Here is a 25549-nt window from a genome sequence, read left to right as displayed (position 1 = left end):
CCGGGAGCTTCTCAAGTGGCAGACCGGCATATTACACACATCACACTCGGGAGCCTTTCCAGCGACAGATACGTCCACTTGGCTCCCGTTATAGCCCTCGGCTAGGCAACAACATAAATGTCCATATAACGCAGCATTTTTACCTTTAGCGGGTTTTGCCTGCTACAGTCCGTTTATTACACCACCACTGTGGCTTTGCGGCTTTCCCAGGTGGGGGTCTCTAGCGGTCATCCCCTCATAGGCTACTGGTATGTCTTCCACACTTGACATCCAGCCTGCGCCTTTCAGGGTTCTTCACCAAGCCGGCTCTCCCTCAAAGGCCACTGACATCCACGCACAGGATCCAGGCTCGGCCTTTCAGGCTGCCAGGCTTCACTCTCGGCCTCCCTAAGCCTCTCACAAACGGTGTCCCACACACACGGAGCACAGGCCTCACGCCTCACACCGAACACACCTGTCTCAAATTACCAGGGTTTATATATCCTGTGCACACACACACACATACTGACAGGACCTTGCTGATGTCACAGTCATGTGATCAGTCAGCTATGTGTATAGGTCCTGTGTGCTGTCCCAGTCATGTGTACAGACCTTTACTGTGCATACAGGACCTGTGTGATGCCACAGTCATGTGACCAGTCACCTGAGGGGGAAGGTATATGGTCAGGTAAAACACATCCTAGACCATTACCGTAATGCCAGCAAGTCGCTGCATTACAATACCCTATAACTGTATAGCAGACCTTCTCCTTTCTAATGGGAACATGTCGTACCTTGTTACTGTGGCCCTGTTCTATGTGTCTTTAAATTTTTAGTGGGGTTTTTCCCAAGTTTTGGCAGCCATTGCGGTCACAGCATGGGCATTACCACTATAGGAGACCCGCTCCATTATAATGGGAACATTTTTTTTACTGAGACCCTCTTCTATGTCTTTTCGAAGGGGTATTGGGTTGCGTCCAAATTTTTGTCAGCCCTTGTAGTCACTGGATACGCAATAACAGTATAGGAGACCCACTTGTTAATAATGGGAATAACAAAGCATAGCCGGCTGATGGCTCTCTAACAATAGCTAGGGTTGACTGCTGGCCTTTTAAGAATAGTAAGGGCCGTCTGATGTCCCTGTAAAAATAGGCTTTATGACTTTCAGAGTCCCTCCATCATAAATAAAAAAGGATGTGTCTGATGATGTGTCACACACCACATTGCCAGATAAGGTTGTAAAATGTTAAAATGACATTTCCCGGTGAATGCATTTGTCTTAAAAAATAATGTAAACAAAACAATAGGATCTTTCTTTAGTATAAAAAACAGTGCCACCAATTTAACCTCAATGTAATCACATTGTTCAGCTCATGCACCTCCTCCTCCATCACCGAAATGATCACATCAGTCACAAGCTGACAGCGCTGCAGCACTGCCTTGGCCAAGCGGCAACAGGCTGTGCTGAAGATAACATGCTTAATGCTTAATTGACAAACTGCCCAGCCCTGCAGAGTTGTTGAAAGCTGTAACACAGTAGTCTGATCTGTGGCTCTCACCACTGAACATACAGCCAGGCATGGTTGTGTGTGACAATGGGGGTTTTCCTCTATGCCAGTCCTTTCACCGAGCTAAAGAATATTGCTGTGGTGAAATATAACTCCCACTGAGAAGCTGTTTCAGATTGAAAAACATTGTGCCCACCAGAGGATTTGATTCTGAGGACTAACCTTTCTCACTCGCTCAAGAGCCCCATAGCAGTTGCAAAGTTAGCGCTATCATGAACTCTCCTGAGGTAGAAGCCAAGGCACACCAGAGGATTCTCTGATGGGACCGTCCAACCCTGCCAAGAAGCAGTCCTGGCTAAGAAAAGTGTTACGGATCCGGGTGGTGGAACCTCTGTGCTGCGGTGCAAGGAGGGACCCAGAGGGGTGTAACTAGGTATCAACTCGGACCGACCAAGGTCGTATGGCGGCTCAATCGACTCCGTGACCAGGGAGGGACCGAGCAGAGGGACCAGGTGCTACTCAGGGGACGACCTTGTAAGAGAGAAGGTGACTCCCACGGGTCAGATGGCAAGGACTGACTGGTACAGCAGATGAGCACAGCAAACAGGCTGACGGGTGGTCCGGACAGACGGACAGGCAGACACAGCAGGAACAAGCAGGAGCCTCCAGGTAGGCTGACAGGTAGGCACGGCAGGTAACAGGCGGGAGCCTCTAGATAGGCTGTCAGGCAGGCACGGCTGGTGATGGGCAGGAGCCTCTAGGTAGGCTGTCAGGTGGTCATGGCAAGTGACGGGCAGGAGCCTCTAGGTAGGCTGTCAGGTGGTCACGGCAAGTGACAAGCAGGAGCCTCCAGGTAACAGGCAAGTTCTCCAGGTAGGCAGGCAAGCCTAGCCCATAGACAGACTGGTGGGTTTGACCGTAGGCAGACCGTTAGGCTGGAGAGTGTCCTTGGCAGGCGGAGACAGGTAGCAGGTGAAGGATCCGGATAAGCGGACTGGCCAAGCCCATAGACAGGCTAGCGGACTGGGCTGTAATCAGACTGTCGGGCTGGACTGGTAATCAGGCTGGCAGACTGGACTGATAGTCAGATGGACCTGACTGGTAGTCATACAGGCATCAGGACCTGTCGGCTGAAGCAGAGTTTAGCATACAGAGCAACAACCTTGCACGGGCACCTCCATATTGGAGGAGGTGCCTATTATAGGGGAAGTCCTCCGGCCATTGGCCGGGGACTTTTTAGGATGACGCGCGCAGCACCTTGATGAGGGAGGAAGCGCACGTGCGCCCTAAGCACAGAGCCGGGGAAGCTGCGTGCACCAGCAGCAGCTGCAGGGAGGCCAGAAGACGCCGGAGCAGGATCACGGCGGTAAGGGGGACGGCGTCTCTGCAGGGCAGGAGGCAGAGACGCCGATGGTACAGTGGGAAGGTTCCCGGACACTCTATGGCTGCATTTTTAGTGGGGAGGAAATACAAGCAAACACGGGGAGAACATACAAAGTCCTTGCAGATGTTGTCCTTGCTGGGATTTGAACCCAGAAACCCAGTGCTGCAAGGCTTCAGTGCTAACCACTGATCCAATGTGCTGCCGTTCACCCTTTAATATCTAACAGGCTGGAGAAACTTGCACCTACTGACACTCTATCTTCAGCTCCTTTGTGAGAAAATGTATTTGGGCAGCCACTCAGTTTACCAAATAAAATTCCTGAGAAGGAAATTGGGGATGGCTTCGCTACTGGTACTGGGGCCAGTGCTAATACGATGGCGTCGTACCATAGTTTGCTGGAAATATTCCAGGCTGGTAGGAGGCAAGCAAATTCCCACAGAAAAGTACCAGCAGTAATGTTCAGGCCACATTTCAAGTGCAAGCAGCTTTAGAGGACTTCCTGGGAGAAATGACACGAAGGGTAGATACGGTTTCCCTATATGCCAGTCCTTTCACCGAGCTAAATACAACTCTGAGCAAAAAAAGTTGTGGACTGGCTCCATACCGTCCCTGGCCACATTCACCTGTCCACCTGTTTGTGGTTAGGCGGTCCTTCCCAGTAAGTGCACTGGGGAGGGTACTGGTAATGTTGTGGGACCCGTGCTTGTGGAAGGCGGAGGCGATACTGGGAAATATAGTGGCAGCTGGGACCGAGTATGGACACCCGGCCATCGCCGGCATGAGGTTGTGAAAAGCTTCCGCCTCCATGAGCTTAAAAGGCCATATTTCAAGTGCAAAGAGCTGCCCAGAAATCTGGCAGTTTAGTGTTGAGGCCTGTGGGTGGGTGGCTGGCTGCATACTTGCACTTGCATTCCAAGTAACAGAAAACTGAGCAGATGGTGGCCTCTATCATCATCATGGCCTCACCTCGGCAATATGAACTCTCCTGAAGGAGAAGCCAGGGCCCGCCGGAGGAGTCTCCGGTTCTCTGGTGAGCCGGTCCAAACCTGCCGAAAAGCAGCCCTGGCTAAGAAAAGTGTGGGGGAAGGTTCCCAGACACTCTATGGCTGCTTTTTTTAATGTGGATTGGCCTTGCTTATGCATGTTATTTCTCAAATCGCATTACAGATCAGGCCATTATCCAACTCTGTATTCAAGAAATGAAATGCGCAAAGAAAGATGTGTGTGTTTGTCAAAGCACCACCGACAAATGCGAGTTGATGTTGGACGGGTTGCCATTGCTTCTGCAACAAGCTCAATTACAGCACTTCCTGGGAGAAATGACACGCAGGGTACATACAATTTCCCTCTATGCCAGTCCTTTCACCGAGCTAAATACAACTCTTAGCAAAAAAAGTTGTGGACTGGCTCTGTACCGTCCCTGGCCACATTCACCTGTCCACGTGTTTGTGGTTAGGCGGACCTTCCCAGTAAGTGCACTGGGGAGGGCACTGGTAATGTTGTGGGACCCGTGCTTGTGGAAGGCGGAGGCGATACCGGGAAATATAGTGGCGGCTGGGGACCGAGTATGGACACCTGCCCGCCACCAGCATGGGGTTGTGAAAAGCTTCCGCCTCCACGAGCTTAAAAGGCCATATTTCAAGTGCAAAGAGCTGCCCAGAAATCTGGCAGTTTAGTGTTGCGGCCTGTGGGTGGGTGGCTGGCTGCATACTTGCTTTTGCATTCCAATTAGCAGAAAACTGAGCAGCTTCCGCCTCCACGAGCCTAAAAGGCCACATTTCAAGTGCAAGCAGCTTTTAAAAATTTGGCAGTATAGTATTTCAGCCTGTGGGTGGGTGGGTGGCTGCCTGCATACTTGCGCTTGCATTCCAAGGAATGGGGTAGGGACAACTGAACGCTGCAGTGGGACAATGACGTGGACGGTGATTGTTGCAAGTCTGCAATGACAGGTGCATGGCGGGAGGCATCTTCGCATGTGCCAAGGATCACTTATGATGGGCACACTTTTAGGCAGTGATCTGGGTGTCAGAGATGCTTCCAGAGGTCTTCCCTATGCTGTTCCCATGTCTTTTCAGCACTGTATGCATGTGTTTGATGATGTGTCACACACCACATGGCCAGATAAGGTTGTAAAATGATAAAATTACATTTCCTGGTGAATGCATTTGTCTTACTTGAAAGCAATTCAAAAGTGCAAAAACGCATCAAAAACGCTACGTGTGAACATAGCCCAAGTAGTGGAGGAGTATTTTTGTTTTAAGTTATTTATTTTGCCTTATATACAAGTCATTACCATTGAAAGAATGTTCCTTAACATATTTCCCAGGAAAATCCATTTTGGTTTCGTTTTTGTATGTTTTATTGTGAGTCCGTAAAAGTGGCATAATACTCTGACCACGTTGCTGACAGCAGTGATCTGGGAGTCAGAGATGCTTCCAGGGGTCTTCCCCATGCTGTTCCCATGTCATTTGAGCACTGTTCCCATTGGCCCTCTGCAGACCTCTGGGGGAGACTGCAGGAAAAATGCTTGAGTTTCCCTTAGACTTACATTATGCTCGTTGCTCAGGTCGAGCACTCAAGCATTCCAGTTTGCTCAACCCAATCAACGAGCACCCGAGCATTTTAGAGCTCGCTCATCACTAGTGAAAATTTAAAAAAAAAAAAAAATTTTCCCACAAAAATGTTATTTCAGCCCCAAATTTTTTATTTTCACAAGGGTATCAAGAGAAAGTAAACCCTAAAATTGGTTATACAATTTCTCCTGAGTACGCCCATTTCCCTTGTGTGGTGGAAAACTACTTCTTGGGTGCATGGCAGTGCTCGGAAGGGAAGGAGCACCATTTGACTTTTAGAATGCAGAATTGGCTAAAATCTATAGTGGATGCTATGTCACGTTTGGAGAGCCTCTGAGGTGCCTAAACAGTGGAAACACCCCATAATTAACCCCATTTTGGAAATAAGACCCATCAAGGAACTTACCTAAATTTGTGGTGAGGACCTTGATCCCTTAGGGGCTTCACAGAATTTTATAGTGTTGAGCCCTGAAAATAAAAAGTCACATTTTTCCCACACACATGTTGTTTTAGCCCCAATTTTTTTATTTTCACAAGGATAACAGGAGAAGATGGAAGCCAAAATTTGTTGTAAAAGTTCTCCTGACTATGCCAATACCCCATATGTGGTGGAAAACTACTGATTGGGCTCACGGCAGAGCTGGGAAGGGAAGGAGCATTACTTTGGCTGGAATAGGTGGCAGACACCATGTCACATTTGTAGATCCCCTGACATGCCCAAACAGCAGAAACCCCCACAAGTGACCCCATTTTAGAGACTACACCTCTCAAGAAATTAATCTATAGGAGTAGTGAGTATTTTTAATGCTCAGGTGATTCACAAACTTGTATAACATTGGGCTGAGTAAATTAAATATTACTATTTTTTCCACTAAAATGTTGCTTTGACCCCAAGTTTGCAATTTTCATACTAGTAATAGGAGAAAACAAACAGTACATTTGTTACACAATTTCTCCTGAGTACACAGATATCCCATAAGTGGTCAAAAACTACTTTTGAGGCACAGTGCAAAGCTCAGACGGGAAGGAGCACCATATTACAGTGCAGATTTTGCTGTTATGGTTGTATGTATTGGCAGAGCCCCTGAGGTCCCAGAACAGCAGAAACCCCCAGTAAATTACCCCATTTTACAAACTAAACCTCTTAGTGAATTCATCTAGGGGTGCAGTAATCATATTGACACCACATGTGACTCACAGAATTTTATACCCTTGGGCGGTGAAGAAAAAATAATTACATTTTTTAGTGCAAAAAAATTGTTTTAGCCCCAAATTTTACATTTTCACATTGGGCAATGGGTAAAAATGGTGCCAAAATGTGTAACACAATTTCTGCTGAACGTGGCCATACCACATATGTGGCTGTATGTCCTGCTTAGCCACATGGCGAGGCTCGGGAGGGAAGGAGATTTATTTGACTTGGGAAAAAAATTATTGTAGAACAGTTTGCAGTCTCCATATACAGAGCCCCTAAGTGCTAGAATAGCAGACTCCCCCGTCAAGTAATCCCATTTTGGAAATTATACCCCTTTGGGAACTTATCTACAAGTCTAGTGACGATCTTGACTCCATGTGTGTTTTCCAGAAACAAGCAATTGGAAACTACCGTTGTGGTGACCAGTACGTTGTAGTAACCAGTTTGTTATAGTGACCAGTACATTATGCTCAGCTCATGCTTCTGGAGACCCATAAATTAGGTGGGCTCTCATTGATTGCTACAGAAATGCCAAATATGTGGATGCTAACTGCAGTTTAGGCACACTGGAGCTCAAAAGGGAGGGGGCATTTGGATTTTGGAGCGCAGAATTCGTTGACTTTCTTTAGAGGGGTAAGTAGCCCTAGCGCTTTTCCAAAGCCTTTGTACTATCAATAACGTGAAAGCCACTATATTTTCATTGACAGGTGATGGAACTGAGTGGGGACTTTTTTTGTGGATTGAGTTGAAGCTTTTGTTGGGAACATTTTACATAACATTTTGGATCACATTTATCTGGCGCTCTACTTTGAGCACTTACATCGGGGTTTCCATCTAAATCTCCAAGTGACGTGATTCAAATGAAACTCCCAAGGGATCCATTCACTATAATGAGGCAGCAGAGTTACTCTGGACTCAGTCTGGCCTCTGTTCAGAGTTGTCCTTTTCAGAAGTGCACAAAACTGTGGTGGACTGCACTTTTATGCATGCCTAAAAAGACAGTCACCGCCAGATCACGTGTCAGACGGCTCACACAGTGCCTCCATCTGTCTCATTTTAGGGAATCTTCCACCAGGGGTTCCGTCTGAAACAAGTATTTCAGAGATTTACATGGAAACCCCAGTATAAGTGCTCAGCGCAGAGCGCAGGATAAATGTGCACTGAGCCTTACTGCGATCTTTGGGAGGCAGAATGAACAAAACAACGGCAGGTGAAAAATTGGTTTTATTTATTTTTTACGCTGTTTCTCGTGCAGTATAAGTAATTAGACAACTATATTCTTTGGGTCGGTGCGATTACAGCGATACTAGATTTATGTTGGTTTTTTTGTTTGGCTGCTGTCACACACTAAAAGATGCTTTTTTTTTACAAAAACAAGTTTTTTGCATCGCCATATTTAGACAGCTATAATTTTTCCATATCTCTACCGACAGAGTCATGTGATGGCTTGTTTTTTGCGGAACAAGTTGATGTTTTTATTGGTACCATTTTAGGTCACATGACATTTTTTGATCGCTTTCTATTCCAATATTTGGGAGGCAGAATGAGCAAAAATCAGCAATTTAGGATTAATTTTTTTTTAAATGTTGTTCCGCGTGTGGTAAAACTGATAAGGCGATTTTATCCTTCGTGTCTGTACGATAACAGCGATACCACGTTTATATAATTTTTTTACGTTTTGCCACTTTTACACAATAAAACCTATTTTATAGAAAAAATAATTGTTTTTGCATTGCTTTGTTCTGAGAGCTATAACTTTTTTATTTTTCCACTGATGGAGCTGTATGGCGGGTTTTTTTTACGAGACAAGATGATGTTTTCAGCTGTACCATTTTTATTTCCATTTGACTTTTTGATCACATTTTATTACACTTTTTTTCGGTGGTTTGATGAAAAACATAGTTTTTTGTGCCAATTTTTTTTACGGTGTGCACAGAAGGGATTAACTAGTGTGACAGTTTAATAGATCAGGTTTTTCCAGATGCGGAGATACCAAATATGTGTACTTTTTTGTTTTTATGTAAATATACGTATTTATTGGTTTAATGTTTTTCTTTTTTTAATTTATCTTGTGATTTTTTTTTAAATAGTTTTAAAAAAAAATGTAACTTTTTTTAAAATGTTTTTACTTCGTCCCTGTATGGGACTTCAATTTTTATTTTTCTGATCACTAGTATCATGCATTGCAATAGACATGCATTGCACTGCACGAGACCTGTCAGTTTTTCACTGGCAGATTGCCTGTTAGACTCAGCTTCTGGCTGAGCCTAACAGGCCACCATGGCTGGCAGACTTGGAGGTCATCATGTGACCTCCGGCTGCCATGACAATGCTCGGATTCCCTGTGATGTGTTCAGATCACATCACGGGGGTATCAGAAAGGTGAGTGAATGACCCCTCTCACTCTCACTATCTTCTAAATGCCACGACCGCGGTATCTGGAAGACAGCAAAGAGTTAACATCATTATCCAATCAGGTCCCGATGATGTCGCCTGTCAGAGCTGTCTCTCTGCACCAAAATTGCAGTGCTGGCAGGAGCCCAGGGTTCTGAGCTCTGCGAGACCGCCGGCCATAGACAAACGTCGGCACTGCACAGAGCCCTGCAAGTGCCGACATTTATCTACAGTGAAAAAAAAATCCGGCGCTCATATAGTTGCAGAAAAAAATCAGATTTATTAGTAAAGCAATCCAACAAAGAGTGACGTTTCGATCAAAAGGACCTTCTTCAGACAGATTGCATATGGTTCACTGCATGTAACAGTGCTTTGGGGAATAGGGATTTAATGCTCATAGAATTTGCGCTGACGTTTATCTACAGTGGGCGGTCGGGAAGGGGCTAAGAGGTGAATTGCTCATAATAAATTTAACTCACCTTTGTGCTATCTGTCCACCATAAATTGAAATCATTGCCAGTTTAGGTTGATTTCTTCCATAATTTGTGCCAATTTCTGAGAGAAATTATAGTAAATCTGTCAGGTCGTGGTTATCTAAAACCTTCTCACTAAACCTCACCCACTTATGTAGCTTTGTGATGCCAGAAAACTGACATAGACATAGTGTTAACCCTATCCCCAAATGTTGTTGGTGAAAATAAGAAATATAAATAAATTGAAAAATAAATTGAAAAATACTGTGGTGGAGTAGCTGTTTTTTTTCCACAAACATTAATAAAAGTTATTCAATTATTCATAGGTTACTAAACAAAAGGCTACAAATGAAAAATAGCTGAAAGTAGTGTATGTTAATGGAAAGATGTAAAAGTTATGGCTATCAGGATGCGATGCTGAAAAAGCACAAAAAATTGCTGAGTCTTAAATGCCAAAAATAGGCATCACGTATAATCTGTAACATTTTTTATATTACAGTAAATTCAGGACAAAGCAATTCAGGACAAAGAAAAGAGGAGCAATGTTTTGGTCATCTTATGGGCATGCATGCTTCTCCTTCTGAATGGACAGTACATTAAGTTTCTTGTCTTGTTTTCTGATCACTACCATTGCTATTAAAAAAAGTTGATTGCTAAGTGTCCATAACGGTACGTCCATAGCTGCGATGTTATGGATGCAGAAGAGAATTCTGGCATAAATTGCTTTGAAAAGTTACAAATGGTTTGCACAACTCAAAGTTGAGTAAGAATTTTATGACTTTTGGTGTTTTCATGCCAGTTTCAGCCAGCTCTACCACAAAAGGCACAGCTAAGGTGGGACAGGGGTGTGATACCAAAGCTCTTCTAATTCATGACAATCTGTAGGGTTCTCTATGCCAGAAATCTTACTCAGTCACTGGCGTGGCGCATAGAGGTGCCTCTTCATGAATCGGGAGCTTCTGACTCTACCTTTCCCCCTCATCAAGACCAGTAAATCTCTGGTCTTGATGAATCACGATTTATGGAATATTTGCTCTTTCAGAAACCAGAAGGTGTGCCAATAAAGACACATAAGGAAACTACTGTGAGAATGTCTAATGAACCAAGTAGATAACCCTACATTGGGCCAAATCTCAGTTATGCAATTATGTATGACTAGACTAAAAGTATTTCTCCATGGTTGATATGTTTATTTTCTTGCCATTATCAAATTTAGTTTTTCTAAAACATAACAATGTCTTCCTTTGGTGTAAGTCTGAAATTGCACCTAATAACCTTCCAGTCGAATTTCAGAATTCACTTAGAGTTCCGGAACACCAGTCATGATCACAGATTATTGTGAGAGAACATCCAAATGAACTTGGCTTTGAGCTAGGAGCATTTCTACTTCATTATGTTTGCAATATTATTTGTATGCTGATTTTATTCCCGGTTTATCATCTAACTAATTAATGTGCTTGCCATGTGGGTCATTTGTTACAATATTCTGGGGAATATTCAGCTCTGCTGTGTTCATGCACAGCTATTTGCTAGGAAACAAATCTTAATTGCTTTTATCATTATCCAATTTCTGGTGCATAGCTTCACATTCACTGTCACCTTTATACAGGAATTGCTATTTATATGAGTTGTTTGAGGTATAATGGTAATAGTATACTATTAAGAATATGGAAATGTTTGACATCTGGCGATTTAAATTTGTGCCTGAATTCTCAGAGTGAATTAATTTAGATGAATCTATTACATTATCATATTGCACAGACTTATCGTAAGTAGTAAACCAAGCTCAATTAATTTAAAGGTAATTGCTTAATTAATTGGTAAATATCCATATGATGACAATCATCATCAATTATTACAATATCACATTTTCTAATAATTTAAAGTTATTATGGTGTAAATATATTGTTAAATATTAATAGCATTCTGATATTTATAACTATTATTTGTATTAATCTTGGTGCTCCTATTTAAAGAGATCTCATACATTTATGATATATCCTTAAGATATGTCATAAATGTAGGATAGATGTGCATCCCACTTCTGGAACCACCATCTATTTTAATAACAGGCCCTCGAAAGGTGGTCGTTCCATTAATGTGCATGAGAGTTCTGAATATTGCAGAGCACACTTGTGGTGGAACCCCTATCTATCTTCCATTTATGGTATATTGTGTGGATATGCTATCAATGTTCAAGAAGCAAATACTCTTTAAAGGGAATCTGTCAGTAGGCTTGTCCCTCCTGAGCCATCAAATGTGCATGCTGAAGCTGAATAAATTGATACCCTGATATCTGCAATCCAATGTCATATCCCAGAGAAATCCATGTTTTTCTTATATGTAAATGTAGATGAGCTGTATAAGTAAATGAGCTGCATGAGAATTTGCGCCCAGAGATTATTTTTAATAAAAGGGCCATTACCACTTAGACATGTGCTGTTCGTCCTTCGTAGTCAAAGATGATCATGACTTCAGGGTTTAGAGGAGGATCAATGGCTGTGGGTCTGGAGGTGACTAATGAGGCCAATCCAGTCCTGAAGGCTCACCCACATACGTGAGATAAGTAAGTAGATGTGGCCAGGACAGTAGATACTGCTTGTGCCTTGCGCACAGCTCGCTTTCTTTTTGCCTCAAGGATGCTTTTATCTTCAGCTGCAAGTGCCCCTGAGGTGATCTTGCCTCACCAAGCTGTACAGTCCAGGGCAAGCTTCTAGCTTCTCACTTTCATTGACATGAAGGGTGCCATGTATACCAGGATGAGGGGGGGCATGCATACCTGGATGAGGGGTGCCATGTATACAAGGATGAAGGATGCCATGCATACCAGAATGAGGGGTGCCATGCATACCAGAATGAGCGGTGCCTTGCATACCAGGATGGAGATCAGGGGATGCCATGTACACCAGGATGGGGATTGGGGTGCCATGCATACCAAGATGGGAGATTGGGGTGCCATGCATACCAGGATGGGGGATTGGGGCGCCATGCATACCAGGATGGGGATGAGGGGTGCCATGTATACCAGGATGGAGATGAGGGGTGCCATGCATATCAGGATGGTGATGAGAGCCATGTATAACAGGAAGGAGGGGGCAATATATACCAGGATGGGGGATATTAACAGAATTGGGGGACATTACCCCTATAACAATGTCAGCAGCTGAACCCCTCCCCCTTAACAGTACATCATGACCACATTTTTTGCTAAATAATTTTTTTTCTATTTTCATCCTCCAAAGCCTAGTTGTATCTCACGGTCCGATTCATCTTATAGTCTGAAAAATACAGTAATTAGCTAATGGGATAGCTGGAGCTCCTTCTCTCTGGGACTAGTGTATATATAGTTGAAAACAGAAGTTTACATCCACTATATAAAATGACACATATGCATGTTTTTCTCAATATCTGATGTGAAATCAGAATAAATCTTTCCCATTTCAAGTCAATTAGGATTACCATCCTTTTTAATATTTGCCAAGTGCCAGAATAATGAGAGAGAGAGAATGTTTTAAGGCATTTTTATTACTTACTGCAAAGTCAAAAGTTTACATACACTAGGATTACTATGCCTTTAAACAATTCTGGACTGCCCATCTGATGATGTCATGTGTTTGGAAGCTTCTGTTTTTTTTGGCAACATCTGAGTTAATTAGAGCCACACCTGTGGTTGTTAGTTATGAGCGAGCACTAAACTGCTCGGGTACTCGTTTTTCGAGTCGAGTAAATTGGAATGCTCGAGTGCTCGGACCGAGTAACGAGCCCAATGTAAGTCTATGGGAAACTCCAGCATGTTTCCGGTGGCTCCCCCTGGCGGTCTGCAGAGGGCCTAAAAATTGCCCAAATCGATGGGTACAGTGCTCAAATAACATGAGAACAGCATAGGGAAGACCCCTGGAAGAATTTCTGACTCACAGGTCACTGCTGTCAACAACGTTGTCAGAGGTATTACGCCACTTTTACAGACTAACAATAAAACATACAAAAATGAAACCAAAATGGATTTTCCTCTGAAATATGTTAAGGAACAGCCTTTCCAGGGTAATGACTTGTATATAAGGCAAAATAAATAACCAAAAACAAAAATGCTCCTCCACACCTTGGGCTATGTTCACACGTAGCGTTTTTGATGCGTTCTTGCACTTTTGAATTACTTTCAACCAAGGCAAATGCATTCATTGGGAATTGTCATTTTAACATTTTACAACCTTATCTGGCCATGTGGTGTGTGACACATCATCAGACACATCCTGTTTCATTTATCATGGAGGGACTCTGAAAGTCACAAAGACTATTTTTATAGGGCCATCAGGCGGCCCTTACTATTCTTAAATGGCCAGCAGTCAGCTATGCTTTGTTGTTCCCATTATTAACGAGTGGGTCTCCTATACTGTTATTCCGTATGCAGTGACTGCAAGGGCAGCCAAAAATTTGAACGCAACCCAATAACCCTTTGAAGAAACATAGAGGAGGGACTCAGTAACAACATGTTCCCATTAGAAATGAGAGGGTCTGCTATTCAGTAATAGGGTATGCAGTGAAGCAACGGCTGCCAAAAATTTGGAGGAACTCCAATGCCCCTTGCAAGAAATGTAGAGGTCGGAGGGCCTCCTGCAAAAAATGCTCCAATTATTAGGAACTGTGTCTCCCATACTGTTTGCCTATGCAGTGAAGCAACGACTGCCAAAAATTTGGAGGAACTCCAATGCCCCTTGCAAGAGACGTAGAGATTAGAAGGCCTCCTGAGAACAATGTTCCCATTATTAGTAAGTGTGTCTCCCATACTGTTTGCCTATGCAGTGAAGCAACGGCTGCCAAAAATTTGGAGGAACTCCAATGCCCCTTCCAAGAGACGTAGAGGTCGGAGGGCCTCCTGAAAACAATGTTCCCATTATTAGTAAGTGTGTCTCCCATACTGTTTTCCTATGCAGTGAAGCAACGGCTGACAAAAATTTGGAGGAACTCCAATGCCCCTTTCAAGAGACGTAGATATGTTGATGGGGGAAATAAGTGGGGGAGATAAGCATTTGATCCCTTGTTGTTTTTGTAAGTTTGCCCACTGACAAAGACACGAACAGTCTATAATTTTAAGGGTAGGTTAATTTTAACATTGAGAGATAGAATATCCCAAAAAAATTCAAGAAAAGCACATTGTATAAATTAGATACATTTTTTTGCATTTTGCAGTGAGAAATAAGTATTTGATCCCCTACAAACCATTATGAGTTCTGACTCCAAAGACCAGTTAGACACTCCTAAGCAACTCATTACCTCCATTAAAGACAGCTGTCTTACATAGTCAACTGTATAAAAGACTCCTGTCCACAGACTCAATTAATTAGTCAGACTCTAACCTTTACAACATGGGCAAGACGAAAGAGCTTTCTAAGGATGTCAGGGACAAAATCATTGACCTGCACAAAGCTGGAATGAGCTACAAAACCAAAAGTAAGAAACTGGGTGAGAAGGAGACAACTGTTGATGCAATAGTAAAAAAATGGAAGAAATACAAAATGACTGTCAATTGACAACGATCTGGGGCACCATGCAAAATCTCACCTCGTGGAGTATCCGTAATCATGAGAAAGGTGAGAGATCAGCCTAAAACTACACGGTGAATACTTGTTAATGATCTCAAAGCAGCTGGGACCACAGTCACCAAGAAAACCATTGGTAACATATTACACCTTAAAGGTTTAAAATCCTGCACTGCCCGCAAGGTCCCCCTGCTCAGGAAGGCACATGGGCAGGCCCGTCTGAAGTTTGCCAATGAACACCTGGATGATTCTGTGAGCTATTGAGAGAAGGTGCTGTGGTCAGATGAGACAAAAATTGAGCTCTTTGGCATTAACTCAACTCACCGTGTTTGGAGGAAGAAGAAGGATGAGTACAACCCTAAGAACATCATCCCAATCGTGAAGCATGGTGGGGGAAACATTATACTTTGGGGGTGCTTTTCTGCAAAGGTGACATGATGACTGCACTGTCCTGAAGGGAAGATGGATGGGGTCATGTATCGCGAGATTTTGGCCAACAACCTTCTTATCTCAGTAAGAGCATTGAAGATGGGTCGTGGCCGGGTTTTCCAGCAAGACAATGACCCAAAACATACAGCCAAGGCAACAAAGGAGAGGCTCAAAAAAGAAGCACATTAAGGTCATGGAGTGGCCTAGCCAGTCTCCAGACCTTAATCCCATAGAAAACTTATGGAGGGAGGTGAAGCTCCGAGTTGCCAAGTGACAGCCTCAAAATCTGAATGATTTAGAGATGATCTGCAAAGAGGAGTGGACCAAAATTCCTCCTGACATGTGTGCAAACCTCATCATCAACTACAAAAAATGTCTGACTGCTGTGCTTGCCAACAAGGGTTTTGCCACCAAGTATTAAGTGTTGTTTGCCAGAAGGATCAAATACTTATTTCTCACTGCAAAATGCAAAAAAAAAATATCTAATTTATACAATGTGATTTTCTTGATCTTTTTTTTGGATATTCTATCTCTCAATGTTAAAATTAACCTACCCTTAAAATTATAGACTATTCATGTCTTTGTCAGTGGGCAATCTTACAAAACCAGCAAGGGATCAAATACTTATTTGCCCCACTTTATGGTGGTGGTATTGTGGTGGAGGATAAGGATGTGGAGAAGGAGGAGGACAAGAGCAAATAGACAAAATCAGGAAGTGTATACCCATGTCTGGGTGTGAAGACAGAGGTGCATGGGAATAGAGTTAGATCTCCCAAAAAAAAGACACTGTATTTGAGTTTATGTTACGCTGCTATCATTCGGTGGTGTTGAGAAGTCTGGCCCAATCCAGCCCTTGTTCATTTATATAAGAGTCAGCCTGTCAGCTTTTTCAGTTGACAGATGGACACGCCTATTGGTTATAATTCCACCGGTGGCACTAAAAACCCGCTCTGACAAAACGCTAGTGGCAGGGCAGACCTATAAGCCATAGAGAGCCAGTTCATGCCATGTGTCGAGCTTGGATACCCAATAATTATAAGGCACAGAGGAATCACAGAGGACGTTGGTATGGTCGGCAAGGTACTCCCGCACCATCTTCCCAAACTTTTCCTTCCTTTGGAGAATAACGCGCGCCTCAGGGTCTGTGCGATGGAAGGGTCTGATAAAACTGTCCCAGAACTTTGACAGTGTTCCCCTGCCTCTACTGGATTGCATTTGTGTCTCTCTTGCCTGTACTCCTTGACTGAACAACGAACTGTGACCTCTGCCACCAGCGTTTTCAGATGGAAGTTTTTTAAATAATTCCCCAACAATGGCCTTCTCGTACTGCCCCATTTTATTAGGCCTATCCTGCAAGGGAATAAGAGACAGAAAGCTTTCCTTATAGCGTGGGTTTAGAAGTGTCACCAACCAGTAATGACTGTCACCCAAAAGTTGGACAACACGAGGGTCACAGGAAAGGTAGCGTAACATAAACTCAGCCATGTGTGCCAGACTGCAAAGAGGCAAAACTTCCAAGTTTTCATCAAGAGGACGACTGACAATGCTCTCCTCCTCATCTTCCTCCTCCTGCCTGTCCTCAGGCCATCCACGCTGAACAGACGGTATGACAGTTGTGCAGGTAGTACTGTCTATAGCGCAGGAAGCTAGCTCCTGTTCTTCCTCCTCCTCCTCTTCCTCATTGTTATCCAATCCATGTTGGGATGAGATGAGGCTGGGCTGTGTGTAATCACCCTGTATGTTTCCATGTTCCATCTCATCGTGCTTCGCCTGCAACGCATCCTCTTTAATTGTGAGCAGAGAGCGTTTCAGAAGACAGAAGCAGGATGGTGACGCTAATTATGGCATCATCGCCGCTCACCATCTTAGTGGAGTCCTCAAAGTTTTGGAGGATGGTACATATGTCTGACATCCATGTCCATTCCTGAGGTTTTATGTGTGGAGTCTGACCTGAATACCAACGGCCTTGTTGATGCTGGTAGTCAACAACTGCCCTCTTCTGCTCACAAATCCTTACCAACATCTACATTATAGAGTTCCAATGAGTGGCGACATCGCAGGTCAGTCGGTGAGCTGGAAGCTGCAAACACTGCTGAAGCACTGCAAGGGTGGTCGAAGCTATAGCTGACTTTCTAAAATGGGCACACAAGCGGCATACTTTGACAAGCAGATCCGACATATCCGGGTAGGTTTTGAGAAACCGCTGAACCATGAGGTTAAGCACATGGGCCAAGCATACTAAGTGTGTGAGCTTGCCTCGCCTCAAAGCCGCCACCAGGTTCTGACCATTGTCACACACGACCATGCCTGGCTGTAGGTTCAGCGGTGTGAGCCACAGATCTGCCTGCTCTTTCAGAGCTGTCCAAAACTCTTCAGCATTGTGCGGTGTTTCACCTAAGCAAATTAGCTTCAGCACAGCCTGTTACCGCTTGGCTGAGGCAGTGCTGCAGTGCTTCCAGCTTGCGACTGATGTGGTCATTTCAGAGATGGAGGCTGAAGAAGAGGAGGTGCAGGATTGTGAGGGCAACCCTGATTGACCCAGGGCCCGCAATCCTCGGCGTCAAGAGGACGTGTTCCATCTCAAGGTCCGTCTGGGTCCTGGCTTCCACTATATTAACCCAGTGTGCCGTCATCGAGATGTACCCTCCCTGCCCACAAGCACTTGCCCACGTGTCCGTGGTCAGGTGGACTTTCCCAGTAACTGCGTTGTTGAGGGCACGTCTAATGTTGTGGGACAAGTGCTTGTGTAATGTGGGGATGGCACACTGGGAGAAATAGTGATGGCTTGGGACCAAGTACCGAGGGATGGCCGCCGCCATCAGGTTGCGGAAAGCTTTCGTCTCCACGAACCTAAAAGGCCACATTTCAAGCGCAAGCAATCGCGAAATGTGTGAATTTAGTAGTGTGACCTGTGGGACGTTGGCTGCGTATTTGCACTTGTGTTCCAAGGACTGGGGTAAGGGCAACTGAACGCAGTTCTGGGACAAGGACGTGGACATGCTTGATGATTGTGCTAGTTGAGAGTGTTCCACGACAGGTGCAGAGCGGGAGGCATCTTGGCATGCACCATGGGCAGGGGTTTGGCGTGCATGCACAACAGCAAAACATGGAGTGGTGTCACCCACAGACACTGTTGCTGGACCCTGGGGTTCAGCCCACTTAGTCAGGTGCTTTGCTGCCATGTGCCTGATCATGCTGGTGGTGGTCAGGCTGGTAGTTTTGCTACCCCTGCTGATGCTGGCCTGGCAGGTGGTGCAAATGGCCTTTTTGGGGTTATCTGCAGAGTCTTTAAAAAATAAGTAGACTCAGGAAGACCTAATAGCTGTGCTGGCAACTTCCGTCGTGTTAGCGTTGCGAGGAACGCTTTCCCGCCTTTTGTCTGCGGCCACCACACTACTTCCTGCCTGTTGTGGTGCTCTGCCTCCCTCCCCATGTGTGCTGTTGTCCTCGCTCTGTATGTCCCCCTGCCAGGTTGGGTCAGTTACTATATCATCCACCACCTCGTCTTCCACCTCCTCACCCTGGTCCTCCTCCTAACTTTCTGGCAATTGTGTCTCATCATCATCATCATCATCCACCTCTTGCGACAGTAATTGCACTTTTCCACCATCGCCTTTGTGTGACCGTGGATGCTCCAATATTTGGCAATCGCTACATGCAATCTCCTCTTGACTCGCTTGAAGCTGGCCGGGCGAGAGGCCCGAATATACAAATGGAAAAGCGAACAGCTCTTTGGAGTGTCCAAGTGTGGGATCAGTTGTCTCCGGGAACTCAGCATGGTGGGAGGAAGGAGGATCAGGGTGCGTAATATGCGGTCCACACTCACGGCTACTGATACTTGACCATGTGGAAGACAGGGTGGTGGCTAAGTGACTGGAAGCATTATCTGCTATCCAACCAACAACCTTTTGACACTGCTCTGTGTTCAATAGTGGTGTTCTGCGGTCCCCTAGTAATTGGGACAGGAAGGTCAAGAGACAAGATGTGGATGTTTGTTGTGGCACAATTTCAGCTTGCCCACGGCCACGTGCTCGGCCTCTGCATTCACCATCACCATCACATCCACTTCCCCTTCCCTTGCCACGCACCTTGACCATTTTTAATTGAGGACAATATTTTCCACGTTCACGAAAAATGGCTGATTTTGGAATGCAGTTATATGTGATATGTCTGACAGAGAACCACGGTTTTAAATAGCAGGCCTTTAATTTCCTAATACTATTCTTCACAGACATCTAGTGTGAATAGCTTGACCGACACACTGCAACGAATTGAAAATGGAAGAAATGTCTGATTTTGGAACACTCTTATAGGAGTTATGTCTGACAGAGATCCATGGTTTTGAATAGCAGGCCTGCAATTTACTAATGCTACTCTTCACAGACACCTAGTGTGAATAGCTTGACTGACACACTGCAACGGAATGAAAATGGAAGAAATGTCTGATTTTGGAACACTCTTATAGGTGTTATATCTGACAGAGAACCACAGTTTTAAATAGCAGGCCTGTAATTTGCTAATTCTATCCTTCACAGACACCTAGTGTGAATAGCTTCACCAACACACTGCAATAGAATGAAAATGGAAGAAATGTCTGATTTTGGAACACTCTTATAGGTGTTATTAGTGATGGGAGAGCACTAAAATGCTCGGGTGCTCAATACTCGAGTCGAGCAAATTGGAATGCTTGGGTGCTCGACCCGAGCAACGAGCCCAATGTAAGTCTATGGGAAGCTCGAGCATTTTTCAGGCGGCTCCCCCCGGCGGTCTGCAGAGGGCCTAAAAATTGCCCAAATCGATTGGAACAGTGCTCAATTGACATGGGAACAGCATGGGGACGACCCCTGGAAGCAATTCTGACTCCCAGGTTACTGCTGTCAACAACATTGTCAGAGGTATTACGCCACTTTTACGGACTCACAATAAAACATACAAAACCAAAATGGATTTTCCTGGGAAATATGTTAAGGAACATCCTTTCCAGGATAATGACTTGTATATAAGGCAAAATAAATAACCAAAAGCAAAAATACTACTGCACACCTTGGGCTATGTTCACATGTAGCGTTTTTGATGCGTTTTTGCACTTTTGCATTGCTTTCAACCGTGACAAATGCATTCACCAGGAAATGTCATTTTAACATTCCACAACCTTATCTGGCCATATAGTGTGTGAGACATGATCAACACTTCCTGTTTCATTTAAGAAGGAGGGAATCTGAAAGTCACAAAGCCTATTTTTATGCTCTATGATCCGAGTACACCCTGGTAGTTCTGAGAACAGGTCTCTCTTCTGCTGTAACAACTCTCGGCACTGTTGCTTTTGGGCACGTGACAGCGACTCTACCACCTTGACCTACTCCACGTCGGCTTCAGACTTCGCCATCAAACACAGAGCTTCCACAGGCTCCCTATCTCGCCATGGCTTAATCATGTTGAAGTGGTACACCTGGTAGGCCTTCCTTCTCCATGGTTGGTGGACTTTAGAGATGACGCCGCCAACCTTTTCAACTACTTCATATGGGCCCTGCCACTTGGCCAGGAATTTGCTCTCCACCGTAGGTACCAGCACCAGTACTCGGTCCCCAGGGTTGAAGTGTCTCACCCTCGTCGATCTATTGTACACCCTCGACTGTGTCTCTTGTGCTTTGAGGAGGAGTTCTTTCACAATGGGCATCACCTCGGCAATCTTCTCTTGCATCTGGGCCACATGTTCGATTACACTCTTGTAGGGTGTAGACTCAGCCTCCCAGGTCTCCTTTGCTATGTCCAGGAGTCTGCGGGGGTGTCGGCCATATAATAGCTCAAAAGGGGAGAATCCAGTAGAGGCCTGTGGGACTTCTCTGATGGAAAACAGAAGGTACGGCAGTAAACAGTCCCAGTCCTGGCCGTCTTTCTCTACCACCTTCTTCAACATTGCCTTCAAGGTGTTATTAAACCTCTCCGCTAAGCCGTCTGTCTACAGGTGGTAGACTGAAGTCCTGAGTTGTGTGATTTGCAGAGTTTGGCAAAACTCCCTCATCACACTTGACATAAATGGGGTCCCTTGGTCTGTTAGGATCTACTTAGGCAACCCCGCTCTAGAAAAGATGTAGACCAACCTCTGGAGGATCGTTTCCTGGTTTTTCTACCCCAGATGACCACCTAAGACATGGGTATGGGCCATATCTAACACCCTGCGTACAGCCCTGGTACTAGTAACTGCTCAATTACCTCTCCTATGAGCTTGGTGACCCGATATAGGAACTCCCCATTTATGGCAAAGTACGGATATATTAAGAGTAGTGACATTATCAAACGCCCCTTTTAGAGTTAAATCCCTGAGTTGGGCGTTTCCAAAGTTTCCCCCGGACATCTCCAGCTCAGGGATGTTGGCCTCTGGGGATGCTGCCTCATCCTCATTCCCAACAAGCACACAAAAGGGAAAGCCGTCAGCTGCAGCCTGTGATGAGGTTTCATTAGGAGCGAACTAGTTGTTGTCCGGACAACACGGCTTCCTCCCTTTCCCCCACAAGTCCCAAAACAAGGCAAAGTCCAGCCCTATTATAACTGGGTGCAATAGGTCCTTGACTACGCCCACCTCATGGGACTCGACGCCACAGATTGTGTCTATGACCACCTGGGCCACAGGGTAGTCCTTATCATCCCCATGGATACAGCCGATGCCCACCTTTTTCCCCGGAATCAGCCGATCAGGAATTGTGGCCCTCAACTACATAAATAGTAAAAAACTAAAAAATGATAGTGTTGGCCCCCTTAAAAATAGTCTCCATTAAATGTCACTTGCTTAACCCAGCAGGAAGTACGGCGGGGTCTAAAAATCACTAAAATTGACAAATCCCCGGGCCCGGATGGGATACACCCGTGAGTACTGAACGAATTAAGTAACGTCATAGATAGACCATTATTTTTAATCTTTAAAGATTCCATAATAACAGGGTCTGTACCACAGGACTGGCATATAGCAAATGTGGTGCCACTATTCAAAAAGGGGACAAAAAGTGAAAGTGGAAATTATAGGCAAGTAAGCTTAACCTCTACTGTGGGTAAAATCCTGGAGGGTTTCCTAAGAGATGCTATACTAGAGTATCTGAAGAAGAATAACCTCATGACTCAATATCAACATGGGTTTACGAGGGACCATTCCTGTCAGACTAATCTGATCAGCTTTTATGAAGAGGTAAGTTCCGGACTGGACCAAGGAAAAGCAGTGGATGTTGTGTATATGGACTTTTCAAAAGCCTTTGATACGGTTCCACATAAAAGGTTGATCCATAAAATGAGAATAGTGGGGATAGGGGAAAATATATGTAAGTGGGTTAAGAACTAGCTCAGTGATAGGAAACAAAGGGTGGTTATTAATGGAACACACTCAGACTGGGTCTCAGTTAACAGTGGGGTACCACAGGGGTCAGCATTGGGCCAGCTTTTTTTAACATATTTATTAATGACCTTGTAGGGGGCAGCAAGAGTAGTATTTCAATATTTGCAGATGACACTAAACTCTGCAGGGTAATCAATACAGAGGAGGACAATTTTATATTACAGGAGGATCTATGTAAACTAGAAGCTTGGACTGATAAATGGCAAATGAGCTTTAATGGGGATAAATGTAAGGTAATGCACTTCGGCAGAGGAAATAAAATGTATAATTATATGCTTAATTGTAAATCACTGGTCAAAACTGTAGCTGAAAAAGACCTGGGTGTATTGGTGGACGACAAGGTCACGTTTGGTGGCCAGTGTCAGGCAGCTGCTGCAAAGGCAAATAAAATAATGGGTTGCATTAAAAGAGGCATAGATGCTCATGAGGAGAACATAATTTTACCTCTATACAAGTCACTAGTGCGACCACACTTAGAATACTGTGTACAGTTCTGGTCTCCTGTAGCGTCGGCGTCCCTGCCTCCTGCTAGGCAGAGACGCCGTTCCCCTCACCTCCCTGCTCCGTCCTCGGCGTCCTCTTCCCGCGCTGCTGGCAGCGCTCGCTGTTTCCCAGGCACTGTGCTTAGGGCGCGCGCGCGCTCCCTCTCTCTTAAAGGGGCCACGCGCGCCGTCCTAAGGAGTCCCCGGCCAATTGCCGGTGAAGCTCCCATATATAAGGCACCTCCCCCAAAATGGAGGTGCCCGAGCAAAGTTGTTGCAAAGCCTTTCACCTCTGCTTCAGCCCTCAGGTCCCGTTGCCAGTCTGTTTTCCAACTCTGTCTACCTGCTTGCATTCCCTGCGGTCCGACAGTCTGTCTATGGACCAGTCCGCCTGCGGATCAGGAAGCACCTGCCTGATACCTGCCTGATACCTGCCTGATACCCGTCTGATACCTGCCTGATACCTGCCTAAGACCACCTGCCAGCCAGCCGAGAGACTCTTACCCGCTCACCTGGGAGCGCTCACCTGCTACCCGCCAGCTAGCCTACCTGGAGGCTCTGCCGTCACTTGCCGTGACCACCTGCCAGCCAGCCAAGAGACTCTTACCCGCTCACCTGGGAGCGCTCACCTGCTATCCGCCTGCTAGCCTACCTGGAGGCTTTGCCGTCACTTGCCGTGACCACCTGCCTGTCTAGAGACTCTTACCCTGCTGTCACTTGCCGTGACCACCCGCCTCTCAAGAGACTTTCCCCGTCACTTGCCGTGACCTCCTGCCTTTCTACTCAGAGACTGTTCCTGTCACTTGACGTGTCTACCTGCCCGCCTTCCCTGGGAGCCATCCGCTTCCTTACAAGGACTGCCCCTTTGTATAGTAGCTCAGAGGTTCCACCTCCCTGACCCGTTACATCTCCAGTGTATAAGAAAGACATAGTTGAACTGGAGCGGGTGCAGAGAAAAACGACCAAGGTTATTAGAGGACTGGGGGGTCTGCAATACCAAGACAGGTTATTACACTTGGGGTTATTTAGTTTGGAAAAACGAAGGCTTAGGGGTGATCTTATTAGTATGTACAAGTATATTAGGGGACAGTACAAAGACCTTTCTACTGTTCTTTTTACTCTGATGCCTGAGACGGGGACAAGGGGGCATCTTCTATGTCTGGAGGAAAGAAGGTTTAATCATAATCACAGACGCGGATTCTTTACTGTAAGAGCAGTGAGACTATGGAACTCTCTGAGTCATGATGTTATAATGAGTGATTCACTACTAAAATTTAAGAAGGGCATGGATGCCTTTCTTGAAAAGTATAATATTACAGGTTATGTATACTAGATTCCTAGATAGGGCGTTGATCCAGGGAACAAGTCTGATTGTCGTATGGAGTCAGGAAGGAATTTTTTCCCCAATGTGGAGCTTAGTGTTTGCCACATGGTTTTTTTTGCCTTCCTCTGGATAAACATGTTAGATTATGGGTTGAACTAGATGGACTTAGTCTTCCTTCAACCTTAAAAACTATGTTACTATGTTACTAGGGTTACCAAACTCCCAGAGTCCAACAGACCAGTCATTTGTACTCCATTCACTGATGCGGAAAATGCCTGCGGTCCCTCGCCTGGTTGAGGAATAGCACTGCAGGCAGGATATGCAAAATACGAGCAACGCCATCCTATTCTGCAGTCCATTGGCTAGTTGGTTATGGGGCACCGGACGGCTATGTGACCCGGGGTATGACATCTCCAACAAATTACACTATTGGATGGGGCCTTTGGTAGCAATTCAGATGCGTCCTGGGCCCTTGGACGCCCCCCAGATGTGGCTCTAGTTTTCTACTTTTGGGTGTCTGTCCCCCCCTAATAACCTCATTATGGAGATGCTAAGACCCCTTGTTTCCCCAAGGAACTCCCTACCTCCTGGTACCTTTCCACAAGCTCCTCTAGGTCGTCAGCATTACGGGGATTTCCCTGGGCAACCCAGGATTTCACTGGCCTTGGAAGGGAGTGTATGAACCTGTCCATGACAACCTTCTCCACCATCTGTGCCTGAGAGGAAGATTCAGGTTGGAACCACTTTTGGACCAGGTGTAGGAGGTCGAACATTTGGGACCGTGGAGGTTTGTCAGTGCAATAGGCCCAGTGGTGCATCCGTTGCGCCCGGACTGTCAGAGTCACTCCTAAGCGTGCCAGTATCTCCGTTTTCAATTTGGTATACTC

Source organism: Phyllobates terribilis, unplaced genomic scaffold (genome assembly GCF_046119375.1).
Source record: "Phyllobates terribilis strain yellow unplaced genomic scaffold, ASM4611937v1 Scaffold_1__5_contigs__length_1240528914, whole genome shotgun sequence".
Lineage (NCBI taxonomy): Eukaryota > Metazoa > Chordata > Amphibia > Anura > Dendrobatidae > Phyllobates > Phyllobates terribilis.
Note: the sequence above shows the minus strand (reverse complement) of the source record.